General features: G+C 33.4%; 1 protein-coding gene across 2 annotated transcripts in view; it reads left to right on the top strand.

Annotated features, from left to right (window-relative positions):
- Positions 1 to 20,687, top strand: part of Unc-76 (fasciculation and elongation protein Unc-76) — a 51,883-nt gene that overhangs the window by 29,580 nt on the left and 1,616 nt on the right. The window lies entirely within an intron of this gene.

Genomic DNA, 20,687 nt, shown 5'->3' on the forward strand with positions numbered 1-20,687 from the left:
GATTTTATTTTTTTTTCTTCTATGTATGTGATTTCCGATTTTAATACGAGTGCATATTATGTGATACTGATAAGTATGTCGAATTAATAAAGCGAGGTCTAATTAAAAAATACATTGTATATCATGCTATGTATGCTTTGTGACAGTTATGGACATGGTATGAGTTTTCAATGGATGGTCTGTTGGGACTGTTTAGGATCATTAGGGACTGCTTGTTATGATGGTCAGCAAATTCATAGAAGGGACAGTAAAATTTAAAATTTTCATTGGTATTGTTAAGAAATGACTGGAAAATGACGGTTAATGCGTTGATTTACAGAGAATACAGCGTATCCTAACTTATTCTAATTTTCATCATCACAGCTCGAAGTCGATTCCAATGTTTTATGAGTCAAGTCAGCTTAAGTCTCCTTTTTGATATTAAATCCGAATCGGCTCAGAGCATTGTGACTGCATTTATACTTACAACATGCTTTTAAGCTACATAAATACCATTTCAGTACCTAAAAGCGGTCTCTATGCTGGTTAGGGTTATTGACAACATACTATTCGGAATTGTTCACATTTTACATTTCATTCGTGAATTTAATTCAATGTAGGATCGAGCATATTACACATAATTTTAAAATTTCGGTTTCGAATAAGCTAAGACTCTCGTTTTGATCTTCTGTGAACATGACGTGATACATTCAAGTCTGTTCTGACAATATTCCAATCTTAAAGCAATCTTGCAGTTTTTGTCCCTATTTCTTCCGCTACTCATTAAATTCCTGATTCGTTCCTTAATCCAGCGTTACCCGAAGGCCAAATCATGACATGATCTCGTATTATGGTTGGTATGCAGTAATATTACAAACAAGATGCTTTTGAAAGCTTGCTCACCTCAAATATACTATAAATAATATATTGATGAGCATGCTCGTGAGCGCTGCTCCCAACTAATTCTGCCAATTATTTGCAGCAAGAAACCAGCAGCATTTTGTGCTGTTATAGGTTTCTTATCAGAAAATACAAAATTCGTAAGGTTTCAATACTTTTATATACTTCATAAACCTATGCAGAAATGACTGTTGCATAGCACATTAACAATAGGAATACTCAAATTCCGGGTAACATTCCTGTCATAAACACATTCCAATATTATCAAATATCACATAAAATAAATTCAATGAAAATATCACATTTCGTCCCAAACTCAGCAATAAAATAGTCGCAGTTACTGCAAAAAATTAATGAGCCCCCCTCATTCATGCCACTCTGTAGATATACATTTACATTATCAATGGATGTATGACATAAATAAATGACTAGCACAACAGAAAATATAATGAATGTCATCAAAAAATAGACATACAGCACAATGGAATGACTGATGCAGGCTATTGATTATATTCAGGACATAAATTTTGCAAAGCACAAAAAGGATTGGATCCTGTTTTCAATTCATTGATAGCTGAGAACTAAACTGCAGCCATAAGCTCAAAGTTTGATTGATAAACGGAATATAAAGTTCTGCTGATATGAGAAAAAATTGTGAACTAAATTAAATTGTTGTATTCGATACAACATTGTTGTATATGACTGTCGTACGTGCTCTGTCATGGTCACAAAAACGACAAAGTTTTAGGTCTGTAATCATTTTTTATAGCAAAATATCAAATCAATAAAGCAAATACAAAAGAAATAGAGTTTTGGATATAAAATATCAAGTTTTGGATGCTAGACATAGAAATAAAGATGAACAGAAAAAGTTTTTAACTCAATTTCGATACGAGACACATCATCATCATATAAAGCATATAAAGCAGGGGTGGACAACCTTTAATTTTTCACGGCACACTTTGGTGGTAAGCCTCAACCTCAAAACCATACGATTCATGGCATTTATAAGAATTTCTGGTGACACATCAGTTTTTGTCGCGGCACATCAGTGTGTCGCGCCACACATGTTGCTCACCACCGACACAAACCTTTGTCTATAGAAAGCTATAACATAACCTTGGATTAATAATCAAATTATTTTGATACCTTTTTATTGCCATGTCCATAAAAAATTATTTACATCTAATCGATATTATACTTTCTCTAATTTAAAAGTTCCAATGGAACTGAAACCATGTTGAGTGATAATTTTTTAAGTATTATGTTGTCTATGATACTGCATACATGGAAGTAAGGCATAAGAAAATGCATTTTTTCAATCATGTTAAACAACCTTTATCGACTTTAATTAATTACTGATGTTATTAAGTTGATGTATGCTAATTTGTACAGGTATTTTCAATTTGTACGACATATTTATGCTAATTTAATTTCTTTATTAGAATATTAATTATCAAGGAAGAGACTGATGATGTTAATATGTCAGTGGGGAAAGTGATGGATATGATAATGAATTGCGAAAAGCTGAGTTATTGATTTTTGAGGTTAGAACTTAGAATTTAGGTTATTTTAATTAAATTCAAGGCTATTGAGCTAAAGAGGCTTATTAACAGCCGGGAGTCACAAGGTTCCATGTCTGATCTTGTCCTAACTGATAAATATTGATCCTAATGACTCGGGTTCGATCCCAGGACATGTAGTCGGATTCAGCCACTTTCTTGCTGTTTCCAGTCACACCAACTCGGTTTGTGTATGAACGATGCACACATTGTAGCTAGGTACGTCCAAAACGTCATAAAAGATATTAAGCCCATATTTATAAAACTAATTGAAATCAACTGCATTTCATTGTCGGTACCATGTGAGAGAAACTATTAATTATGCTACTAAATAAGGTTTTGAACCTCAATTTTCAACAAATTTCTAATAATTTCACACCAGTTCTCGCTTTTACATTCTTCCAACCTAACCACATCCCATACAAAGAAATACTTAATCAATCAAGACAACATTACATCCAACGGTATGAATGGCGCCTCTATGCTAACAAAAAATAGATAATTGGATGTCTTATCTTCAATTAGAATTCTTATATCTCAAGGTGAATTAAAATTTAGGCATATATCAAGTCACATGAAGCTAATTCCCGAACAAAGTCACAATTCAGGTATCACATTAGCATAACAATCAAGTCTATTACAACTTTGTACATATCAAGTCAACATCGACACTTCGATTAAGTCAATTCCATTTCCGAAATGAATTTCAATCACGTACCAAACGGCATTAGACACAAAGAATTGATCATTTTCCTTTATCACATAAAAATATTTGTTATTATTCATATCGATTGTGCTGTAACTTCATTTGATAGCGACCATTTGATAGACTAAAAGAGCAAAGCTAAGCAGAGCAGAAAGCGGAAAGCATGCACTATGCAGCGATAAAAATTCAAGTTGGAATTTTTATGGCATTTTTGAAAAAAATGCAGTTTATTGAAATACTTTGTCCGGTCGGTCGGTCGTTCGGGAAAATAAGTTATGTTTGATCAGTTTTATTGAGTTATTGCAATCATTCCTAAATTTGATAATTAATGATTTTAATTTGATTATTTCATTTGTAAACATACCTGAAGTTGGCTGCGAATAGAAAATTTTGCTCAAAAATTTGAATTTTTCAAATCCGGTAATTAATTTTAATTTCACTCACATTTCATTTGTAAACATACCTGAAGTTGGCTGCGAATTGAAAACTTTGCTCAAAAATTTGAATTTTTCAAAACCGTTAATTAATCAATTTTGAATCATTTGGTACAAAAATGCGCAAAAGTCACTCGATAGGAACAATTCCTTTATAAAATTGCATTTTTTCCTTCCTTCCATTTACCGCTAAATTTTTTTATCAGCCAGTTTTACAACATAGAAAAAAATAAATTAATTTCATCTCGTGATTTCGCACAGTTGTTCGATGTGGATGGAGAAATGCATAAATTTCCATACGAGCAATTTTTAGAATGTCGAGTGACAATTACGCAAGAACAAACGAAACGAACGACTAGAAAATAATGATGCATAGAAGTGCAACAAACATGAAAAAAATTGTGCATTTCCTCGTAAATTCTCTATTTTTTTTTGTGTGCATGCTCGTGCTATATAATTTCTGAAAAACGAGATGGTAGAAATTCCACAGTAATTAACGATACGCAGATACTCGTGATGGTGATGATGATGATGGAATCTAAAAATACTTAAAGACGAGACTTGAAATGATTCCCATAATGAGTAAATTCCACTTTAAAATTTCAATCTCATTTTGAAAACGTCATATAAGCTCGTGCATTCTGAATGACTAGCTGCTGATATTGAGATGATTTAAGGCATTATTCGGTCGTTTTTGTATGAATTGTAAACACTAACACTTCGAAAGAAAATTGCTAAAATTTATAAAAATTTGGAAATTTGCTCTGATTATGTGGAAAATTTTTGTATTCATTTAAAATGATTTTTGAGTTTGATTTCTTGGAATTGCTGCTTTTTGGGATTATTTGTGCAAATTTGGCTTACTATGCTTGGAAAGGGGAAATGATTGCCGTGATAGGACTCTTAGGTAGTTCACATTTTGATCATCTTAATGATGCATCTGGGTTTATCCAGAATGATTTTCATCAAGTACTCATAGATCAGTAATGTCGGAGTTTGTTTTGGATATATCTAGATCAAACAAGCAAACCACATTACGGTGACATAAGTCGTCTTCAGAACAAGATGAAACCCGACCGGAACTATGGACTGAATCGCATTTTTTACTTTCCGTACAGATCAATTGTGATTCATGATCTTCCTCAGATGTCGCATGAAACTAGTCCTATCGCTGGCTGCCGCTTGCAGTAAAAATTGGTCAAAATCAACCAAAACGATTCTGTCAAGACAGTCTCGGGTCTTATCGTTAATACGCTGATGCTTCAATGCTCTTGCGAACACATTATAGCAGAGTTGCAAAACAGGTGCCTGTGACAGGTAAAAACCGTACAAATTATTGATAATTTATATGGTTTTTCCTACAATACCATACAAATTATCAAGAATTTGTATGGTTTTGGTCTGTCACTTTGCAACTCTGCATTATAATACTCAGAAATGTCTTACAAGACATTCAAAATCAAGCCTTACAATCACTTTATGATACACTTAATTCCATGATTTAATTAACTTTAACTACTTTTAGTCTTGATTCAAGTCATTCACTCTCAAAAAAATTAGAAACTCCCAAAAGACACTTTTATAGAACTGTAAAACTATTGTAAAGTCATCCATGACAAATTGAGAAGATTAAGTCCCGCATGACATTTCATACTCGTTTCCAACCTCCCGTCACATTTAGAGACTCATTTTCATCTCCAACTAGAATTTCTAAGTGGATTTTAATGATGTGTATTTTGGGAGCTGACAACTGCAACGAATTTTTTTGTTGATGAAAAATAGTCGTTGTAACGGCATTGAGTTTGTTCTTTGACACTCCCCGCATGTAAGCGTGATTACCAAAATGAATAATAAATAAAAAATAAAAAAGCTTCCATTGACATTGAATTTTTCATATTTTTCATCACATTTCATATCGTCTTGCGCAATAATAATCATCATGATGGTTGATAACAAGTTGTTTATACGCAAACAAAGCACAGAGCAGAAAATATAGCACAATGTGGACAAAGGTCGTTAAGTGTAGATGAACTTTCCAAATCAGTTTATTACAATTTTGTGAGTGCGGGGTCATTTGGTAGATGATGTCATGTATGGGAAAGAGCTTAGGAGAGCAAGTAAGAATCTGGAGATTTTAATGATTTGGCAGAAAATGTACTAGTTAAAATAATGAATTCCAAGTGGGATTCGAACCCACTTCTGAAGATTTTCGGTAGCATGCTCCTATCACTGAGCTATTGGGGGTTACTTGACTACATGGCATAGTGCCATATATAAATTATATCCTAATTCCCCTTCAAATGATAAACCGTTGAAAGATCATTACCCAGAGTCAGATACACTCAATGTGCTGTACTGTACTTACCGTACCTTTTCATACAAGTTCTGTAAGCGCAGTGAGTACAGTACTAGACTTTTGGAGTGTCTGACTCTGGGTAATGGTCTTTCAACGGTTTATCATTTGGAGAGGAATTAAATATGGCACTATGCCATAAAGTCAAGTAACACCCAATAGCTTAGTGGTAGAAGCATACGATCGAAAATCTGCTAACGCGGGTTCGAGACCCTCACTCAGGATCCGTACGTGAATTCAATTCCATCCGATTTAGTAGATTTCAGTAGAAAGTTCAAAGATCAACAACAGATGCATATGACCATCATTAATAAACATCCCCCCCAATAGAGTGTTGTGGTAAACTTTTTTGCGGACAACATACAAATAGCAAGTCATTTGTCATAAAGCAACACTTTAATAGAGAGAGAAAAAAAGTAATAATTTATTACATAAAAGAATCATTAGACGTCGAGGGGAAAGGACGGAATCTAATGACCGTGTCTTTTTTGTCTTTTGCCATGCAAATTTCTTGTCTCATTCACTTGTCCATGAACTTAAATTATGGCAATTTGCTATGGGAAAAGAATTTCAGTTATTTGTATATATATCAAAATTAAGTTAGAATTAATTGTATCAAATTAACTGTGAAATTGTTCCGAGCAGCACAGAGGTGTTGGGTTGGGGACTGCTAAGTCGCTGTGATGTTGTGACGTTGCTGTGACAGTTGATTTCGAATGTTGCTTGTTATTTCGTTCAGGTTCATGACATCTTTCAAGTTAATGGTAAGACGTGTTGTATCTCTGACGTTGCTGTGACAGATGATTTCGAATGTTGTTTGTCGCGTTATGTCGCTCGGGTTCATGACGTCTTTCAAGTCAACGGTAAGACGTGATGTTGCTCTGATGTTGCTGTGACAGTTGATTTCGAATGTTGCTTGTCGCGTTGTGTCGCTCGGGTTGATGACGTCTTTCAAGTACAGTTCTACATATCTTTTTGCATGCAAAATGAATCATGGGTAATAATGTTTAATAACGACATATTTTTATTAGCGACGGAGCTCCCTTCACATTAACTAATTGTTGTCTCAGACAAAAGAATAAGAAAAAGTTTATTTTAAAATCCGAAAACACGCAATCGCTGATAAGATTTCTTTATTTTGTTTTAAATCGCTGCGTTGTTGCCAATTTTATTTTCGTAAAAATTCCACTTGCTCTACCACCCGCTATAGCTAACAGATGATTCAATTGGATAAAATAATTCAAGTTTATTGTGCCGATTTTTCTACGAAATTTATTTTTTAGCACATTTGGCGTTGCTTGTTAAAGGGCCTGCGTTAAATGTATAAATAAATAAATGAGAAAAATATGGTTTGAATGCTCTGTGTGTGTGGATAGATTTGGATGTTGATAATAAGGAATAAATGTTTCATAATTGGGATAGTAAATGGGTCATTTAGTGATGAATTGGGATTAGATCTGTGTGGTATTTTGTTGATGTCATTTTAGAGTTTTATTTTCCCACAGATGTCATATGTGCATGAGACTCAGGGGTGTAGTCAGATTTTGGGGCAGGAGGGCCATCAGGCGCGTAGCCAGAAAATTTGGCTAATTTAAAAATTAATAAAAAAAAAAAACGTTACAAAACAAACGGTTTTCCAATTCGAGGTGGGGACCGTGCACCCAATCCCTCTCTTGACGACGTTACTGAAGGTAATGCTAGAGACGTATTCATGGGAGGGAGAGGGGATGGCGTTGGAGGAGTATAAATATTAAGTGAATTTTAAGATTTTTAATAATAAATCCTAGAAAATTGAAGATTTATTTCAAAAAAGGGCAATCCAACCCCCAGGGGTTTAGTCAAGGAGGTGGGATGAGACATCGGGGGTATGAGACCTCCATTTGAGACTTGGAAAACCGTACAATTTGGAACGTTTTTAAAAAAAATAAAATTTTCAGACTAAGCCCCTGTTAGCCCCCAAACCTTGGCACTGCCCCTTCCTACTCCCTGCCTACGTCTCTGACATGACCCTTAAGATAAAGAAAATTGAAATAAATTTTGAACTTTTGCTTCCTATGACTCATCGCTTCTAATTACTTAGCATTCCATTTAATTAAATTACGACTTCTATGGAACTTAGAATTATATAATCAAATACAAATTGTAGACTCATTATTCATCAGCCCACTTGTTATAATTTATTATTTCTCATACTTTATTTTTTTCGGAAGTAATGCAACGTTAAGGTCAAGAATTTAATAACACAAAGTTTTCAACATCTTCATTTATTTCTCGCTACAAAATTCTCAATATCCAAAAAGTCGTTATTCTTAATGAATTAATTCAACTGAATCGAACCGAATGTTTATTCAAGTTCGCATACTTTTATTCTCAATTCTCATTGAACACTTAATTGAATTTGCGATATGAAAGTGAATAAAAAAAAGCAAAGTAAATCCTGCTGTGTTAAATATAGAAGGAGTATGAAGCTATTGAGGTTAATTTAATATTGCAGAAAGAAATTATGTCTTTCATTTATGAATTCCTGCTGTTTGCGAAACACTCTTATCTATTTGGGTTGTGGCTATGGAATTATCTTTATCGGATAACATATGTTTTAATTAAAATTTAATCTAATCATGAAGAAATAATTAGAATTTGACCTCAGGGATGGTGAATAGATAGAGAATGTCGTATGTTTTAGATTAAATTGGAGGAATTTAATTTGTTGCTGCTGGAATGCTGGAGAATATTGTTGATTTGAGGTTTTATATGCGAACAGACAAAGAGCATACTGTCGAGAGCTTGCTCATCTTAAATATACTAGATGAGCATGAGTATGAGCGATGCTTTCAGCTTACTCTGCTCTTGTGTTCACGTTCGTTGTCTACAAGGGATAGAGAAAATCTAAAGCTCTATCAAAATTTACTTCAGAGTGCGGTTAGGGAAAGCGCAATATCACTCAAGAAGAGTGATGCAACTTAAAACATCCTAAACAGCAGAATGCGATGAACCGCATTTTTAGTCATAAGAATGGATCAAAATCAGCTTTCATGATCGCCTGGATCAAAATCAGCTGTCACGGTGCCGTCAATGCTGCTTCGCGTTTGCCGTTAATACGACGATGTAGTGGTGCCCTGAGGAACACTTTGTACTGTTCGGGATCATTTAAAATTTATTGAGAAATGAAACTGAAACTGAGCAATATTCCCGAAAGGCACACGACTTAGAAATGGCCAAAAATCCAGCTCCAAACCGACTTGACTCTGGCCTAAGGCCGAATTTCATCAAACTGACTTTGAGCCAGATTCATGATAGAATCGGTCCATTTTAAGATGCTTTGATCATTTGTATGCTGTTTTGACCATTTTTATGTTGTTTTGACCATTTTTATTTGCTTTTTTGACCATTTTTATGCTGTGTTTTTCCGAGATTCCTTTAATATTGATTATCAACTTCAAGTTAACAGTCCATTAAATCTAGAATCTCATTTAAAATCCCTTACTCTGTCCTTTACTCATCTGTGATGCGAGAAAATCCCCAAGATTATTTAAAAGTATCCCAAAAGCTTTCAAGGACTTTAAGTTGACATAAAAAATACATTATAAATTATGTCCCTTTCGCAATGTTACGAATCAGGGCTTGAAAAACTCTTTCTCATATTCACAGCACCAACATTTTTCATAGTTGACAGCTTTTCAGCTACTGACTTTTTTTACAGTGTTTCATAATTTATATGTGACTTTAATATAATTCACAGCCATTATATTTCATAATTTTTCACATATGAAAACTAAATGATTTAGAAACTTTTAATGAACAGAATATAGCGCCGTGTAGGTGTCGAACAAATATCTCACGAGACATAAGAAAGAAAATGTTTAATTTATACCAATTTATATTATCTTTAAAACTGCTTTGAGCATAAATAAACACAAATTTAATAAATTTAAATTTATTTCGGGCATATTTCGACAAAACTGTTTTCATTAATCTTTTTCTTCTTCTGTAATTTTTCCTTCAATAACTAAAATTTCAAGTGAAAATGAATCAGATTTCAGTCTTCTTTTTGAGACGCCTACACTGGGGATAGTGTGAAATAATCTGATGACTCAATTTAGAGAATAAATATGTATGAAAAAAACAAGCGACGAGAAGAAAAAAATTTCAAAAAATTTGTTTCATTGATATTGGGGACAGTGTTGGTTGATGGGGATAGTTGGATGATTTCTTCAAGTTTCTATCTTTAGTTAAAACGCATAGTTCAAGTGATCGGTGATCGCAGTGCTTCTTTAGTATAAGCAAACCCAACATATTGTTCAATTTTATCTAGGATGTAGCTTAAGGTATGAGTGGACTTAGAAGGTTCTTTTGAATTCGCGAACTTCGCTCTAAATGATATTTCATAAGAGATTGTGAACAACTTACTCAAACATTTGGGTTTGTCCAGAACTTTTAGGTTAAAAACAAAGTTTCGTATTACCATTTTGGAAATCAATGACACTAAAACGTTGTATATATGCTTTCTTGATATCGAGACCACAATCGGGAAATTCAGGGATAGCCCCGTCTCGATCCCAATCGGAAAATCCCGGGATAATCCTGTCCTGATTCCGAAAATCTTCTAGGACCAGGATTTCGGGAAAGCATAGTTGTATAGTGATACTTTGGTGTGGCTACCAGGAACAAACCATTTTAAGGAACGCTAAATTAAGAGGGACGGGAGAGTCAGGATAGGAGAGCGATATATTTAGATCTTTCTGCCAAAAATCATAGCAAATTGAAGAATTCTGTCCAAAAATTGGGAAAGAAGGTTGATTCAAGTGACCAATCCCTACTTGAATTTGCATCTATTGATACTATATTCATACTCAATACTCGAGTTACTCAGTATTTTTTCCAAAAATTCCCAAAAACCCAATACTCAAGTACTAGAAAATCAATCGATTATCACAATCAGTTATCCATTCAAAGCATGAATAAGACATGGATTAAGAGTGCATTTCAACAATTTTTCCAAAAATCCACCATAGTTCCGCTCAAGTTCCGGTTATCATCTTATCAATCCCACCCGATAACAACACTGCATCCGCTTGAATGCGCTCGTACTATAAACACAGTTTCAGTTCACAAACGAACAAAAATAATAAAAACAAAAATATGTTTAACAAATATATCCGAGCTAGTGAGAGAAAAAAATAAGAAATTTAAGTAAATTAAAGTCATCAAATAAAGCATAAAGGCAGCAAACAGAAGAAAGAGAAGAAAACTGAAGCGGATCAACATCAGTTACATACGTTGAAAATGGAAGCAGTAAATAAACAAAAGAAAAGAATCATCTCTTACAAGCTTCTGTAACTTCTTTACATTACTATACAAATAAAAAGAAAGAATATCGAAATTTCCGACGCAGTCACAATGAAAATAAGTGTTTGAATATAAAATGTCATAAAAATGGAATTTGTTAGCGAACTAAGATTTTTTATGACTTCGTTTTGTGACTTTCTGATGCTCTTTTTTCAATTTCACATGTAGACTCACAGCACTCAATTCCATAGCACTCAGAATGGCATATCTATGGCAATAGAAAACTTCTGTTTAACAATATTTTATTTTTATATCAAAATTGAATAGCTACTGCATGTGAATTCGCATAAAAGAAACATAATTTTCCAGTTGTTAAGTCCGTAACGATATTTACTGTATTTCCACCTACACGCACGAAGGTAGAATAAAAATCCATCAAGTTCATAACACGATCAATCACCAAAAAATATACACAACATAAAGCAGAAGAAAAAAACAAAAAAATCCAGTAACAATTTTGTGCTTCTTTTTATGTGACCCTGGCCTTCACATCGGTATGGAGAGAAAAAGCTCGCTTTTTTATTTTGTACACGAGAAATGGCTGTGACGTCAGACTGGCGTAGTAAAAAGGGTCAAGTTAATTAAACAACCAGCACTAAAACGATAATAATCAGTCGTTAGCGCCAAACACTGCTTTATTATTTACATTATGATGAAAGGGTTTATCGAAAGGAATTTGATGCAGATAGAATTGACGGATCAAAAGTTGATCGTGTGTCTGTATTAAATTTCAGAATGTGGGTCGTGCATGAATGACGTCAAAGCATGTAAAACATAAGTCGGTTAATCGATTTTTAAAAAAAATCTGGCACAAGTCTGCCATAAATCTGGCATGGTGCCATATTTAATCCGATCTGGCACAATGTCAGTTTTGTAAGAACTGTGTGCCGCCGAATTTTTTTTGAAAATGCCATGACCACATGACCATACCACATGGATGTGCCGTGGCACAAAACAGGTGTACAATACTGGCTTAACCGATTTATGCTTTTCGAGTGCCCACCATTCTCTCTCCTATATCACACCATCAAGTACAAATACTCTCCCAGCCAAATGTCAAATCCGTCCTTGAATGCCAGACATCATTCACGTCCATTCCCAACTTTTAAAGATATTTCCACTTCAAAAAGCAAAAATCTCATTTGTTTTGTCTATTAATAAACATAGTTTATGCTTATTAATTGTTTGAAAAAAATTGATATTGAGACTTGTGTATATATTAACGAGGAGCCGACATCAATCATGACCGACTTTATTTAGATCTGTTGAGTACTTCATTATTAAGTAAAATCTGCACTGGGAAATTAACACTCCAATAATTGGAGTAATTATGCGTTTATTTTTACACATTAAGTAGCATCAGCCCTTCTGGCATTGAGATAACTGCGCAAATTCCATAATTTTTTGCAATTAAAAAACATTTTCTTGTTCCTCACAATTGATTATTTACACATGACGTCAATATGGCATGAATTAAAAATAAAGATCTGTAACACAAACATAAGGCAGACAAATGTGAGAAAGAAAACTGAAATCTTAGAGTAGCTGTTATGATGCCGAAAATGATAATCATATTCATCTGACTGAGGCTTCTGTTTTGAATTTTTCCAGACAATTTAATTTTTTTTATCGACAGTAAAAGTGAAAAGAGAGAAGCATAAAGAGAGTTATTCATGTACAAAAAAAAAATAATAATTTTCTATTGTGCATTATTCATTAAACGACTGGTTAATTAAATAAATTAACAACAACACTGCGGTATGCTTTCATCTATAGTTTGGTGTGAATGAAGAAGGGCAGATATTGTATCTTGAAGGCAATGTTGTTGTTGTTGTTGGTTTGTTTGAGGTCTTATTGTTGTTATTGCAGCTTAGTCTTGTGGTTTTAAATGTGTGGAGTCTTAGCAGAGTGTAATTTGGACCAGAATTGCAAAACAGGCACCTGTGATAGGCAAAAACTGAGGTTTTGTAAGAAAAAACATTCAAATTATCAAGAATTTGTACGGTTTTTGCCTGTCACAGGTGCCTGTTTTGCAACTCTGATTTAAAATCTAGATTCTGGCGTATCGAGTAATATTTAGGCGAATCTGCTATTGTAACACTAAGGCTTTGTAGCCAAGTGGTTAAGCAACAGACAGAATATCTGTATCACTCAATTGTGAGTATATGGGTTCGATTCCCATTAGAAACTGGTCTCTCAATCATTGTATGAAGTATTGACGATATGAAAAGGATTCGAACAATGTTAAAGACTATGTAATGCCGAAGATAACTAAATAGACTACACTGGGCAATTGAGAATTCTAATTATAATAAACTATTTTAGTAAAGTTCGAGTTCGTTTCGAATTATGAATTGGAATTGACTTTTCCATTCTCTATTCGAGTCGACTTCGACCTCTGATTAGATAAAAGATCTGAATTTCCAAAAAATGACGACTCTGCTCTCATGACTAAAGAATTGTAGGGTTCGTCCAAAACTGAATATCTGTGGACAAAAAATGCATGTCTGCAGCCTTGTAGTATGACTGCTGTAACTATAAAGTACGAGAAGTATAGTTTTTTTTTTCGATTTTTGCTAATCTAATCGATTGAATTTTTCGATTTTTGGCTGAACCTGATAATTGTAAAGATTATTGCAACCTAGTATCTTCCTACAATTCAATCATCAATTGCAATTTTGCAACTTTATCTATTTCACCATCCATTTACATCAGAAATAAAAGTTTTTCATGATCAATCTAATCAAAAACCTTTCACAATTCATTCAATCTAGTCATAGTCTAAATATACATCTTAATTAGACAATCCATTAGCAACAAAATTGCTCAAAATCATCCATAAGAAAAGATATTGTCTCTTCAATGTTCAATTTATCCATGACTGCATTAAAAAGAAAGAAAAAACTCAGTTGTTGGAAAATAAATCAATAAACTAAATTGAATTACATAAAAGGGACTCTATGCGACACTGACATTTTTCTTCAAAATAATAAAGTTGTAGCTGTCCCGCAATAATTTACATGTACTGAGAATTTCCTTTTAAAACTTCATGTATGCAGGGGAAATGGAAAATGGAAAACTAATTGAATGGCGCCAGAAATGCTCGTCGTAGGGAAATTTAATGAATTCAGTGACTTGCTGTGCATCGAAGGGTTTTGTGTTATATATTGAGTATACTATCTTTAAAGCTTGTCCTTCAATCTTGACAAATTATTTCCGTATGTCTATATAAGACATGCTATATCTAAAATATCTAAAAGCCCTAAACCAAATAACAACAAAAAAGAATTAATAGCCAAAATAACTTCTTATCAAGACATTTTCATTTTTTGTCTTGTAAATGCCGACATTATCAGTCCGTTTACTCTTCCTTTTACTATTGTCTACCCACCATTCACCCTCATATCTGCCATTCCATTGTTCACAAAATTGTCATTATGTTGTATGGCTAATAAAAATATATATTTTATGTAATAGCTTCGTATGTTTCGACACACTAAATTTAGTTCTACTTAGGGTGACCAGAGGATTTTCGCAAGATATCGGGACGCTTTTGGAACCAGTTGGGATACTTCTAAATTTGGCACTATTGAGGCTCTTTTGGACTATTTTGAGTCTTAATATTAAAAGACCTAGTTAAATTACGTAGGAAACTTGTAAAAAATAGCAGAAAACAATTCAAAGTCCGGAAAAAATATTTTCAGTTCTGGGCTTGAACTCGAACATCCAAAATGAAAATGTTCAAAATTTATCCAAAATTGCGATTAAATTTTGAAAAGTTTGGGACATTTTGAAGCTTTGTCGGGCAAATCAGCAAAGAAGAAAAGTACAGCAGCGTCCCGGAAAAAATACAGCAGTTGGCTGTCCTAGTTCTATTCCTATTTCTGGATCATGGTTAGCTTATGACTTCTACCGGTGCGAAAATCGATGTTTATGATGATGAAAGGATTTTTTCATATTTTTTTTTATTCCTTTTGCTAATTAAGTTCACTCGTGGATGATTAAAATACCTTTGAATGTGAATTATGATTAGACTATAACTCATCAACACCTGCCACACCCTTATCCATAATTCTGCTTACGTTTTGAGTTTGCTTTATTTTTCCTTCTTTTTACTTTTACAAACAAAAGTCACTCAATTGTATAATTACGAAAACCGCTCACTTCAGTTTACCGATTGTCAAAATATGCCAGAATTTTTTATTATTACACATTTTTCGACGTGTGCTGCTCATTGCGCAATTACATTATTTTTAGAATATCTTAAGAAGTCTGAGGGGAGCTGTTTATTGGAAGAAAATTTACGCTTGATGTAATCGAATTAAAAATATTATTGCTTACAAATTTCATGATAAATAAATTCGAATGAGTGCTTCGTACCTTTTATTGATACTGTTATGTGCTATACCTTGACTGTATGTCGGTAAGGTGATTTTAATGAAGCAATTTATTTAGAAGAATTAAGTTGTCGTCATTTGTATTATGTAGACAGATCGATAGACATTAAGAATGAAGAACAGCATCATGACAATGTCATGTGATTGTCATTGCCAAAATGCCCTTAAGGGATGGATAAAGAAGCACATCGAAATCTTCTGGATGTTTCTCTTCGCTAGAATTTGTTGTTGTTTTCCTTTGTTCAATTTTATTGGAATACATTTGTGGTGCAAATACAATCTGGGTCAGAGTTGCATGGATAGAAAACTATTGCATGAACTTAAAACGTCTATTTAAGTCATGTCCTACTATGAACAAATATGATGATAAATAATTCAAATTATTAGGAAAATGTAGTTTTCCCATGAAAATGTAGATTTGCGTGCGCTTGATAATGTTTTTAGAAAATTGTTCATCTTCACCGTTGATGCGACTTTACTTGGTAAATGCAATGCATACCTCCTCTTTATGAAACAGAACTCGAAGTCGACTAGGATTTTGTATGGAAATGTCGACTTGAGTCGAACTCGAATCCATGTAAAACTCATGTCGACTTCTAGCTCTGGTATGGAGTATCAACATAATCTCCAAGATCCAAATATACCATCTTTTTTAAAGTTCACATAACATTGTGTATCGCAAATCCACAAACCGATATTTTGCAATTGAATAAAAACAACGAAAAAGCACTTGCACCCGGACAAACCTGTCGTTGGATTCGAACCTGGATCGTTAGCATCGGTTGACCAACACTCTAACCACTACGACAATGCTGCTTTTTTCGATATTTTCTTACTTACTTAGTGGAAACATGCTTCGACTTGGAGCCTAGGTTATTACAAAAGGCCTTGCATCTGAATCTGTTACTGGCTACATCACAGGGCTTGTATAGATTCTGCTTTTTCGATGACAGAATTATTTATATTAGTACATTATCTGTTGTTTAACAGACTCAGTGCTTGTTTAAATAAATCTTTAGTTTGGCTATCTAAAGAAAATTTTGCGAACACAGCTTTAATCCTTAACTTTAAAAGTTTTTACAACCTTTTGTGCAAAAATAACATCGACTTTATTTTTAATACCCTTCCAAATAAGATCATTGATCTCAATATTCGATGTCCAACTTTGTACGCAATTTATATTACTTTGTGTCTGAGCCATAAAATATCTACTAAGGAGCTATGACTCGTCCAAAAAAAACCCATCAAAATCGAATTCATTGAAATTGAAATACTCGTCATGTAATACATTAAAATCACAATGAAATGTTATTTTTATGATAAGGCGAATAAGGAATGAACTTTATTCATGTTTGCTGAAGTTCAAGCATCTAGCTAGACAAAGAATATCTCTAGATTGTTTGCTATAACAAAGAATTTTTATATTTATCACAAAAATAGTTTTACGAACTTTTGAAATTTTTCAATTTACGAATTAAGATTCTATCCATAAAAGTGAATTACAGTCTCTAATTTGTCAACCTTTAAAGATTTTCTTAATAATTTTACGATTGCCTGTTATAAAAGTTTCAATATGTCTATTACAGAAATAATCATAACGATAGCTAGTTAGTAACATACTCATAAAAAGTTTTATGATTTTAAAAATTTGAGCAAAAGCGACGATGTGAACAGAAAATTTCTTTTATTGCTCATTCAAGGTATTTTAGGCGACATTAAAATGTTTAAAAAATATCAAATAAAAAGAAGACAATTTACATAATTTCTCACACTAAACAGTCAAAATGGCTTAACATTAAACAATGCGTGCGGTCATTTGAAAATAATTTAATTTTGTATGAAGCATTACCGCATATTTAAGGAAATAGTTACAAAATAGAAAGTCTAATCGATTATCGAAATGTCAGCAATAGACAATTTAGCCATCGGACACTTAATCTGTGGATGAGGATGACTAATCAATGTCAAGATATCCAAAAAATAATGAAGAATGATATTTGAGATTTAATATTATGAGAATTTATATCGTCGCGATGCCCATAAACCGTAAGCATGCCATATATGAACTATATATTCTTTATGGTTCAGACAATGATAATAATGTGCCATAAATTAAACAATACAATACAAAAAAGCATTAAAATTGATTCAGGTTGGATTAATCCTTAAATGTTGCACATTGTTGATTGCATAATAATCAGCATGCAGTAATCGCAAGCCATAAATTTCAATTCGTGCTGTGGACACTTCAATTTGAATATTTTTGACCGTTATTTTTCAAATATTAATAAGACGTTATTTTTTTAGATATTGTAATATCTATCATATTCCATCACCAAAGTCCATAACCTGAATTTCCACTTACCTGAACTCACAGCAGAATGCAATTTGAATTATTGCATTAAATATGCATTTTAATTTCAATTCTTTTAATGCTCTCAATGGGATATTGCAGTTTTGAGCATAAATTGCTATTTAATATTGCAAGATATTGAAACAAAAACCGAAGAAATCAAAGGAACCAAGATTGTGCACCTGGCGTCGTGTAATACTCTACATTTTTATTGCCTTATCTATCGCTATTCCTCGCTTATTCCATCTTCTTATAAGCTTGAACTGATTTTTTGTTATCTCGAAAGTCTCATAAATTTTTTTTTTTGCTTGCCGCTTCCTCTACAGACTATAATACACAAAACAGACAATAGATTGAACAATTTCAAGATCCCACTCTTATTTCTGAAAACTGTTGCTGTTTTTGTCGGTTCCAAACAATCTTTTGTATTCAAAATCAAACTTTTACGTCTGGACAGTATGAATGGATGATCTAACTTGTTTATTAGCTTCACTGATAGCTAAATCAATGACATGATACATCAATTACCATTTTTTTGTGTTATTCTCATGAGATTATTCCTTATATGGAACCTAGTCTGTATCTCGTCAAACACAAATTGATCATTGATTTTATTATGAAAATATTTGTATAGCAATTATCAGCATAAAGCATATTTGCTATAGTACATAAAAAATCTTCAATTAACAAGAATTCAATAAGCCTTTTTTTGATTCTTCACAATGACAGTAATGAGCTCTGCTCATCCGAAAAACAATTTAATTGATTATTGGACATCCCGAGCGACACAAAACGACGAGTTACTTCTTGTCGGTAACAGAGTTGCAAAGCAGATGCCTGTGACAGGCAAAAACCGTACAAATTCTTGATAATGAATATGGTTTTCCTCCAAAACCGTACAAATTATCAAGAATTTGTATGGTTTTTGCCTGTCACAGGCACATGTTTTGCAACTCTGGTAGGTAATACTGCGGAGGGCAACCTTTATGAAGTGGAAATGCTAGCAACCGTATACCGTATACGTTTTCGTTCGAGGATTTCCTCCAAAATGCTCCGCGAAAAACAAAAGGTTGTCCATCACTGCGTTAATACGACGACACATCGGTACCCTTACCAACACACTGTGCCCCTCGGATCCATCAGCATTCAAAGCGTGCGAACTTAAATTCTCATTGTCGACACTGATTTGTTTTTAAACAACAAGACAATTAATATCAATTTGTGTGTCTAGTGCCTATTAGCTACCACTTTATTACCGAAAAAAATTACATATATATTTTAAATTGTTATGAATTGAGAGAGCAAAAGAGATTGACTAGCTAGACCTTCTTCATTGAAACAAGCATAAATAATTTATTTTGATATTTGTACAGCATCTGAGTTACGGTAACATCCGCTGTATGACTCTTGAGAGTATTGCGGGTAGTAAAAAATACTTGATGTGTGATTTTTGTTATGAAAGCAAAAGGTGACAAGTAGGAAGTTACTTGATATTTTGAGGTGGAGTAGTAAGCGCATGGTTATGGAGTTGGGTTTAGAATTGATGGTTCAAGACGCATAATATTTGAGTCAGGTTGATCTTGAGCTGTGTAAACTATGGGCAGTTAGAACTTGCAATTAATTTAGCAATAAAAGGTTCAAAAAGTCTAATACAACGATAAGAACTGTGCAATGAGCACTGTATAGAAAATGAAAGTTTAAGTGAGAATTGCGCATAGGGTTTCGGATTAACCGCGTTTTTTCATAACCGCTGTTATGCTCTTAATGCTTAACCGCAGTCAGAAACCCTAATTTGTATCACACTTATCGTCACTACCCAATTGATCAGTAGATAAGAGCACTTGACATGCAATTAAGAGAGCGTGGGTTCGAATCCCATTTGGCCCATGTTGTGAGGAAGTGTACTTTTATCACTAAAACCTTAGTTGTTGTAAAGTCCTGAATACCAAGCTTCTCAAAAACAGTAAATTTGGTTTGCGAACCCCTTGAAGGTTATGGAGACACAAAAGTGTATTGCTAAGTACTGAACTTAGCCCTAACTTCTGCCAGCTTCACCTCTGAGCTACCTCCTTCCTCCTTGTTAGCAAACAAACATTCCAAAATTTCTTCCTCTTCAATAAATTCTCATCCAACAACATCCACGATTTAAATAAAATTCTCACGTTCAGTATTCACAAATATTCTGCATAATCCCATCTTTAAATTCTCATAAGCCATAAGTGTTAAAAATTGACCTGAGAGAGATTACTAACCTCTACACACAATATCCAAATCGACATCTCACATTGTGTTTTGTACCAGCATATTTCAGTCATAGGAAGCAAAAATATAAACAATACAATCCGTAGGTTGAAATTCTTCGTACGAAAAGGTGCTAAAAAACCTTTTTTTTATATTTAAATGGAAGTTCCACAGATGAATCCTCAAATGAGCAATGAGCAGGCACACATTATGTCAAAATTAGCATGAAACAATACACCAGCTATTTAAAGACAAATGTGTTGAGTGCACGTTTAATGACATTGAAAAATTTTGTGTTTAAATCTATAATAAGAGAGTAAATAATAGTTTATGATTGAAGTAACAGAGACTTAACTTAATTTTTCGTGTGGGCAAACCAATCCGTACATATTTGTGTACATTTAATGAGATGACAA

This window comes from Chironomus tepperi, unplaced genomic scaffold (genome assembly GCF_022539635.2).
Source record: "Chironomus tepperi strain 1889 unplaced genomic scaffold, CSIRO-AGI_Ctep_v1 contig_12, whole genome shotgun sequence".
NCBI lineage: Eukaryota > Metazoa > Arthropoda > Insecta > Diptera > Chironomidae > Chironomus > Chironomus tepperi.